Source organism: Nicotiana tabacum, chromosome 23 (assembly GCF_000715075.1).
Source record: "Nicotiana tabacum cultivar K326 chromosome 23, ASM71507v2, whole genome shotgun sequence".
Taxonomy (NCBI): Eukaryota; Viridiplantae; Streptophyta; class Magnoliopsida; order Solanales; family Solanaceae; genus Nicotiana; species Nicotiana tabacum.
In genome coordinates this window covers 37,380,141-37,386,870 of record NC_134102.1, presented here as the reverse complement: position 1 = coordinate 37,386,870, position 6,730 = coordinate 37,380,141, and the positions used below count along the sequence as shown (strand labels likewise).

At 36.2% G+C, this 6,730-nt stretch overlaps 1 pseudogene; it reads left to right on the top strand.

Moving 5' to 3' along the window:
- Window positions 1-3,022: 3,022 nt before the first annotated feature.
- Window positions 3,023-3,083, top strand: LOC142177879 (small nucleolar RNA U31b; annotated as a pseudogene).
- The last annotated feature ends 3,647 nt before the right edge of the window (window positions 3,084-6,730 follow it).

Below are 6,730 nucleotides of genomic sequence, written 5' to 3'. Positions count from 1 at the left end.
CATCACTCGGCACTCGATACTCGCACTCGACACTCGCACTCAGTAGGTACCTGCGCTCACTGGGGGTGTGTACAGACTCCGGAGGGGCTCCTTCAGCCCAAGCGCTATATCAAGCCAATCATGGCATAAATCAATGAAATATGCTACGGCGTACAGCCTGATCCAAAAATATCCTCACAATTAGGCCCTCGACCTCACTCAGTCATCAACCTCTCCGGTCTCTCGGGCTCTTAGAAATCATGATAAGCAGCCCAACAACAATGATATGATGCATCAATAATAAATAAGAGAGAGTGAGGCAAAACAATGTGCAAATAGAACTGTGACTGAGTGCAAAACCGCAATTTAGCAAATAATTTCACAACTACACGACCTCTGTGGGTCCCAATAGTGTAAACATATGATTTAAACATGATTCATAGATCAATTTCTCTAATAAGGGGAAATATGTACGGATATCAACAGATTTTTCAACTACACAGTTCCATGAAATTGACCAAGTCATAATTTCTACGGTGCACGCTCACACGCCAGTCACCTAGCATGTGTGTCACCTCAAAACCAATCACGTAATACATATTCCAGGGTTTCATACCCTCAAGACCAAATTTAGAACTGTTACTTACCTCAAGCCGTATAATTATTTATTCTACAATGTCTTTTCCTCGTGAATTGGCCTCCAAACACCTCGAATCTAGCCAAAAATAATTTGACTCAGTTAATAAAATTTAATGGAATTAATTTCATAAGAAAATACTAATTTTCCCACAAAATCCGAAATTTAGCTCAAAAATCGCCCGTGGGGCCCACGTCTCGGAATCCGACAAAAGTTACAAAATTCGAAAGCCCATTCAACCACGAGTCTAACCATACCAATTTTACCAAAATTCGACCTCAACTCGACCCTCAAACCTTCATTTAAACCAAGAGAATTTTCTAAATCTTCCAACTTAATTCACTAATTAAATGTAAAAAATAATTATGGATTCGGGTAATTTAACCAATATTGATTTAGGAACACTTACCCCGTTATTTTTTTTGAAAATATCCCGAATATTCTCTCTCTTCGAGCTCCAAATCGGTAAAAACGGAAAATAGGACGAAGTTCCATTTTCAGAATTTAAACTCTCTGCCTAGTCATTTGCTTTACGCGATCGCGAAGCACAAATTTCCATTGCCCAGATTTAACCCTACGCGATCGCGGACTTTTCCACGCGATCGCGAAGCTCACTCTCACAGGCTTACGTGATCGCGGACTTGTCCACGCGATCGCGAAGCATAAAATGCGTGACCTCTACTTCTGCTCCACTTACTCTATGTGAACGCGACCTTCTTCACGCGTTCGCGAATAACAAACTCGCACAGCTGCGCGATCGCGGCCCTCTTCACACAATTGCAAAAAACAAAATCATCACTGCCTCAAACAAGCCTAAGCGATCGCGGACATTCTCATGCGATCGCGTTGAAGGAAACCAGTGACAGAAAACCAGCATTCTTCAGCTGGAACGCCAAGTCCAAAATTGATTCGTTAACCATCCGAAACTCATCCGAGGCCTTCGGGACCTCAATCAAATATACCAATATGTCCTAAAACATCATATGAACGTAGTCGAACCCTCAAATCACCTCAAATAACGCTAAAACCACAAATCATACCCCAATCCAAGCCTAATGAACTTTGAAATTTTACGTTTCCACAAAAGATGCCGGAACCTACCAAATCAAGTCCGATTGACCTCAAATTTTGCACACAAGTCATAAATGACATAACAGACCTATTAAAATTTTCAGAATCGTATTTCGACACCGATATCAAAAACTCAACCCCCCGGTCAAACTTTCCAAAAATTTGACTTTCGCCATTTCAAGTCTAATTCCACTACGGACCTCCAAAAAACTTCCGGACACGCTCCTAAGTGCAAAATAACCATACAGAACTATTGGAATCATCAGAATTAAATTTTGAAGTCGTTTACACATAAGTCAATATCCTATTAAGTTTTTAATTATCAGACTAAGTGTCTCATTTCACTCCGAAATCTTTTCGGACCCGAACCAACTAACCCGGTAAGTCATAAAATAACTGTAAAGAATAACTTGAGTAGTAAATGGGAGAATGGGGTTATAATAATCAAAACGACCGGCCGGATCGTTACACCCTTGATGTGGCACATGAGCATAGGCTATGGCATTATCCAAACATTGGTGGATGAGCGTGAGGGCTTGTTGATGCTTCTTACTTGTCTTTGCCAAGACATCTTTTTCATTTTGAGGCAAAGCTTTCTCATTATCGGGTTTTGCATACCCTCTATCTACGATTTCCCACACATCCTGGGAGCTAAGAATGACTTTCATACGTAGACACCATTTCTCATAATTATCTTTTGTGAGACGGGGGTGCTGAAAAGACAACGTACCATTATTTTTCATGGCTCTGATACCACGTTGTTGAGAAAATAAATATATCCCGCACAGGAATCCACGACAAATAATAATAATAACATAAGAGAGTAACAATAATACCAAATCTTTTAACCGGATAAAATACAATACCCGAGCGGAGCAATATTACTACTATAATATTACAACTTAGTAGTGTCAAGAGACTACTACAACTTCGAAAGAAATAACACTCTTTATTTTAAACACCTCACTATATATAATATAACTCACACTCACTATTTATCTCACAAACTACAATCCGTGGATTACTCTCTCTAACTTCTATTGTTTCTCTCTTATTTTTGGTCTGCTTACAAAGAGGAGGAAACATCTCTATTTATAGAGTCTTGTTGCTCACCAAAAACAAATAAAAATTGATTCGGCGCCTACTTTATAGATTTGTAAGATTGAAAATTTGATCTTGCTCCACCGCCCAAGCAGCAAATCAAACCATCTTTTTATTCAAATGGGTACCACAAATTACATTCCTTTTACTTTTCCTTTTCTAAATCATTTTGTCTTTCTTTTCTTTATTCCTTTTTTATTTAAATAGGTCCCACATCTTTTGTGTCTGGAAAGGGAAGTTGATGATAGTTATTGTCGCCCCAGTCTTGAGTTGCATCTAAAAGATCAGATTCTTCTAAGATGTTAGTCACTGATCGTCTGGTCGATCAACAATTGTTTGAAAATTTATTATTGATTGCATTAGTGCTACATTAAAGTATCACTTTAAGAACTTAAACCAAGTTAAAGAGCACGACAAACTGGAAAAAAGTAAACTAGAGAATAGGTCTTGCAACACAATTGGCTGGTCTTACAACACAATTGGCTTCTCCATCAATAAGTTTTCTGATACTTTACCTGCTCACAATTACATCTCTTTTATTAACAATACGTACCTATTCTTCTAAATATTTTGTTTGGTGAAAACATTTCAATTGAGTGAAAACAAAAGTGAAATGGGAAAGCTTATAGGTATATTTAGTTGTTGATTATCATTTTGCTATGTTTGGAAAGAATAAAGTTTTAACTAACATGCCTATTATCTTGGAAAGAAAGAGGGGGCTAGTTAAAGGCAAAATTACTTGTATTTTTCAGAAGAACTTTCACAAAATTGTAGTCTTTAAGTCTTTATGCCCTTCTATTATTCCTGGCAGTTCCTTCAGTAAATTATTAAGAAGTTTTTCTATGGGAACTGTTTTTTTGTTTAGCTTTTCGGATGTTCACTCAATCTGTATCATCATTTGAGCTACTAGTAAGAATTAGCTAAGACTATCAACTGTGATGGGTCGAAAATTTAGACACTGTGAGTTTTGATTATGGCAGTCAGCCAAACTCAAAGGTGATCAACAAGTCTGATGACTGTGCAACATATATACAATGACAGTGTGGATATAACACAATGACAATACTGTTCATTGTAGCAAACTGAAAAAGGAAGGAATCTTTTACAGGAGTTAAATTAGTTCTGCACTTCTGTTCATTCTATAATATTTCTGTAGGTGCTTCCAATCTTTTACAAACTTTAACTTTTTTCTTCGGCCTATTTATAGGTAAGATTTTAATATCATGAGATACTTTTATTAGTTTCTGCTATCGATAGCGAGCCCACTTCCTTAAAAGGGTGACAAACTGTCGCCATGACGACTACTCTGGAAAATTTCCTACTCAAGGCTAAAGAATCTTACTGCTATTCGTAAAATTTTAGCTCCTGAGATAATTTTTTCATGAGTCACTAAATTGGTTACTATCCATTAGAAACAAACTAACAGAATATATAGCTGAAGAGTTTGGATTACAGAAGAATGAAGCTGGTTTAGAGCAAAATATTTGTTGAGACAAGCAAAAGTCTCTTAACATGGCGAACAATCCCGAATTGAAAGCCGTCATTGAGCGATACATTGGGCAGCAAGAGCAAGAACCTTATCGGGTGAACTGTTGACCGATCCATAATCCTTTTTGATGTTGTCATTTATCATGAGAATGATCTTGCTTAATATGTTTGCCCTCATACCCGTTTTTTAAAATATTTTTATTGCAATAGTACTGCTTGATATATCATGACTAACCTATAATATGTCCACTTTTGATTGGCGTCTGAGAGTATCAACTATGGATTTTTAGTTATTTATTTTAGTCACTGCTCTTTACCGTTCCTGCTTGATGATCGGGACTTGGGAGTATCAAGAAATGTTAAATTACCAAATAAAAGTAGTCATAAAAAAATGAGTTTTTTACGCACTAGAATTGCTTCACTAAAAGGCTCTTGTTCTTCACTAATGTATTTATCCAACTCCGATTTAGCACCCCCACTTCCATTGTCTTCCTTTTGTTTCTTCAAGTGAAGCTTTGTCCTTATTAATGATACAGTTATAATACTCCCACTAGATGTATTAGATGCGTTATTCGATGAAGTAGAACTAGATGGAGATTGAGAACAAGATCCAGTTGAATACGTTTTTAGATACTCTTCAAACAAATAATTCATATAAGCATATACCTCAGCATTTATTTTCTTCCCTTTTTCCACCCCAAAAAGCTCTTTAAGTGCAAGACTAACATATTCAAATTTGTTACGTGGATCCAAGACGGAAGCAATAAAAATTATTTTATTTATCTTTTCAGGCTCACCCCAATACTTCTTGAACTTTTCTTGCATCCGCTCAGCCATTTTTCTCAAATGCTCATCCTCACTAATTAAACACATTTTTAAATGACAATAAAGTTCAGATACATCCTCAAAATGAGAATTACAAGTGACATAATGTGAATCTGAAACTTTTTTGGTGAACTCGTGAAATCTTGCAAGAAACTCTATCACATTCCTCACATTCACCCAATTATCAGATTCAAGAGGACCTGCACTACTACCATCTTCACAAAGATGAGAACATTGATAAGCAGAAAATCCATCATCAAAAAGATGAAACTTATCAAAGGCCTTTTCAATGTTTTGTGCCGTATCCAACATCAAATAGGTGGAATTCCCCTAAGTAGGAACATCCAAACACAATGTTTTGGTACATTCTACTTTTACATGTGTATAACACTGTTTAAACTTTAAGGTCCTTGCAGACGAAGATCTCACATACCTCACAATATTTCTAACACGTGTGATAGAAGCATCAATTTCTTTCAAACCATCTTGCACAATTAGATTTAGTATATGAGCCATGCATCTCACATGAAGACGTTTGCCACTCATCATATTAGTTTTCCACATATCTAACATTTAGACAATTCTTTGACTGTAACATCATTTGAAGAAGCATTGTCCACGGTAATAGTGAACACCTTGTCTAATTTCTATTCAAGCAAACAATTAGAAATAGCTTTAGCCACCTCTTCACCCTTATGACTAGTGATAGGGCAAAACTTTAGTATCCTTTTATGTAACTTCCAATCCCTATCAATGAAGTGGGCTGTCAAACACATATAATTTATTCTTTGCCATGAAATCCATGTGTCTGTTGTGAGACAAATTTTTGGTTGTACTTCTCTAAAAGACCTTTTAGATTTTGCTTTAATTCACCGTAATCTGCATAACAATCCCTTGTTATTGTTCTACGAGAAGGAAGACGAAATAGTGGTTGAGTTATTCTCATAAACTTCATAAAGCCTTCCTTTTCTACAAAGCTAAATGGTAGTTCATCAATAACTATCATCTCAATTAAGGCCCTCCTAACCACTTCTTGATCAAATTTCCAAAGTGATCCTCCATCATTTTGGCAAGATTGAAAATTTATCTTTGTTTGACTATTATCTTTATCAATGTTAAGTGAGTATTCTTTGCATCTAGCCAAATGATTTTTCAATCCTGTTATTCCATTCCTAGATGTATTAGCAGCATAAGCTTGCTTACAATATCTACACCTTGCTTTACCGACCCCATTTACCTCAAATTTATCAAAATGATTCCAAATATCGGATCTAGGTTGCATGGCTTTTCTTTTCTTAGAATCTTGAGTATCAATTGTGTTGGTGTTGCTATCTTCAGTAATAGGTAAACTTTCAGTTGAACAGGCATCACTTACTCTACTTTCATCTGCCATCTATACAAAATTAAAACAAATATAAACATAAATTAAGGCCAAACTAACGCGTGAAACTCGTACGGTCACAAGACCAAAACTTAAAGAAATTGATAGTTTAATTAGAGATACAACGCACAAAACCTCCTCCCATTCACTTTGTAATAAAAACAAAACAAGTTCCATTACATTGCTGTAAAATAAATAGAAAGCAACTCATTCACTCATCAAAGAGGAACAACTAGTGTGAAAAAATG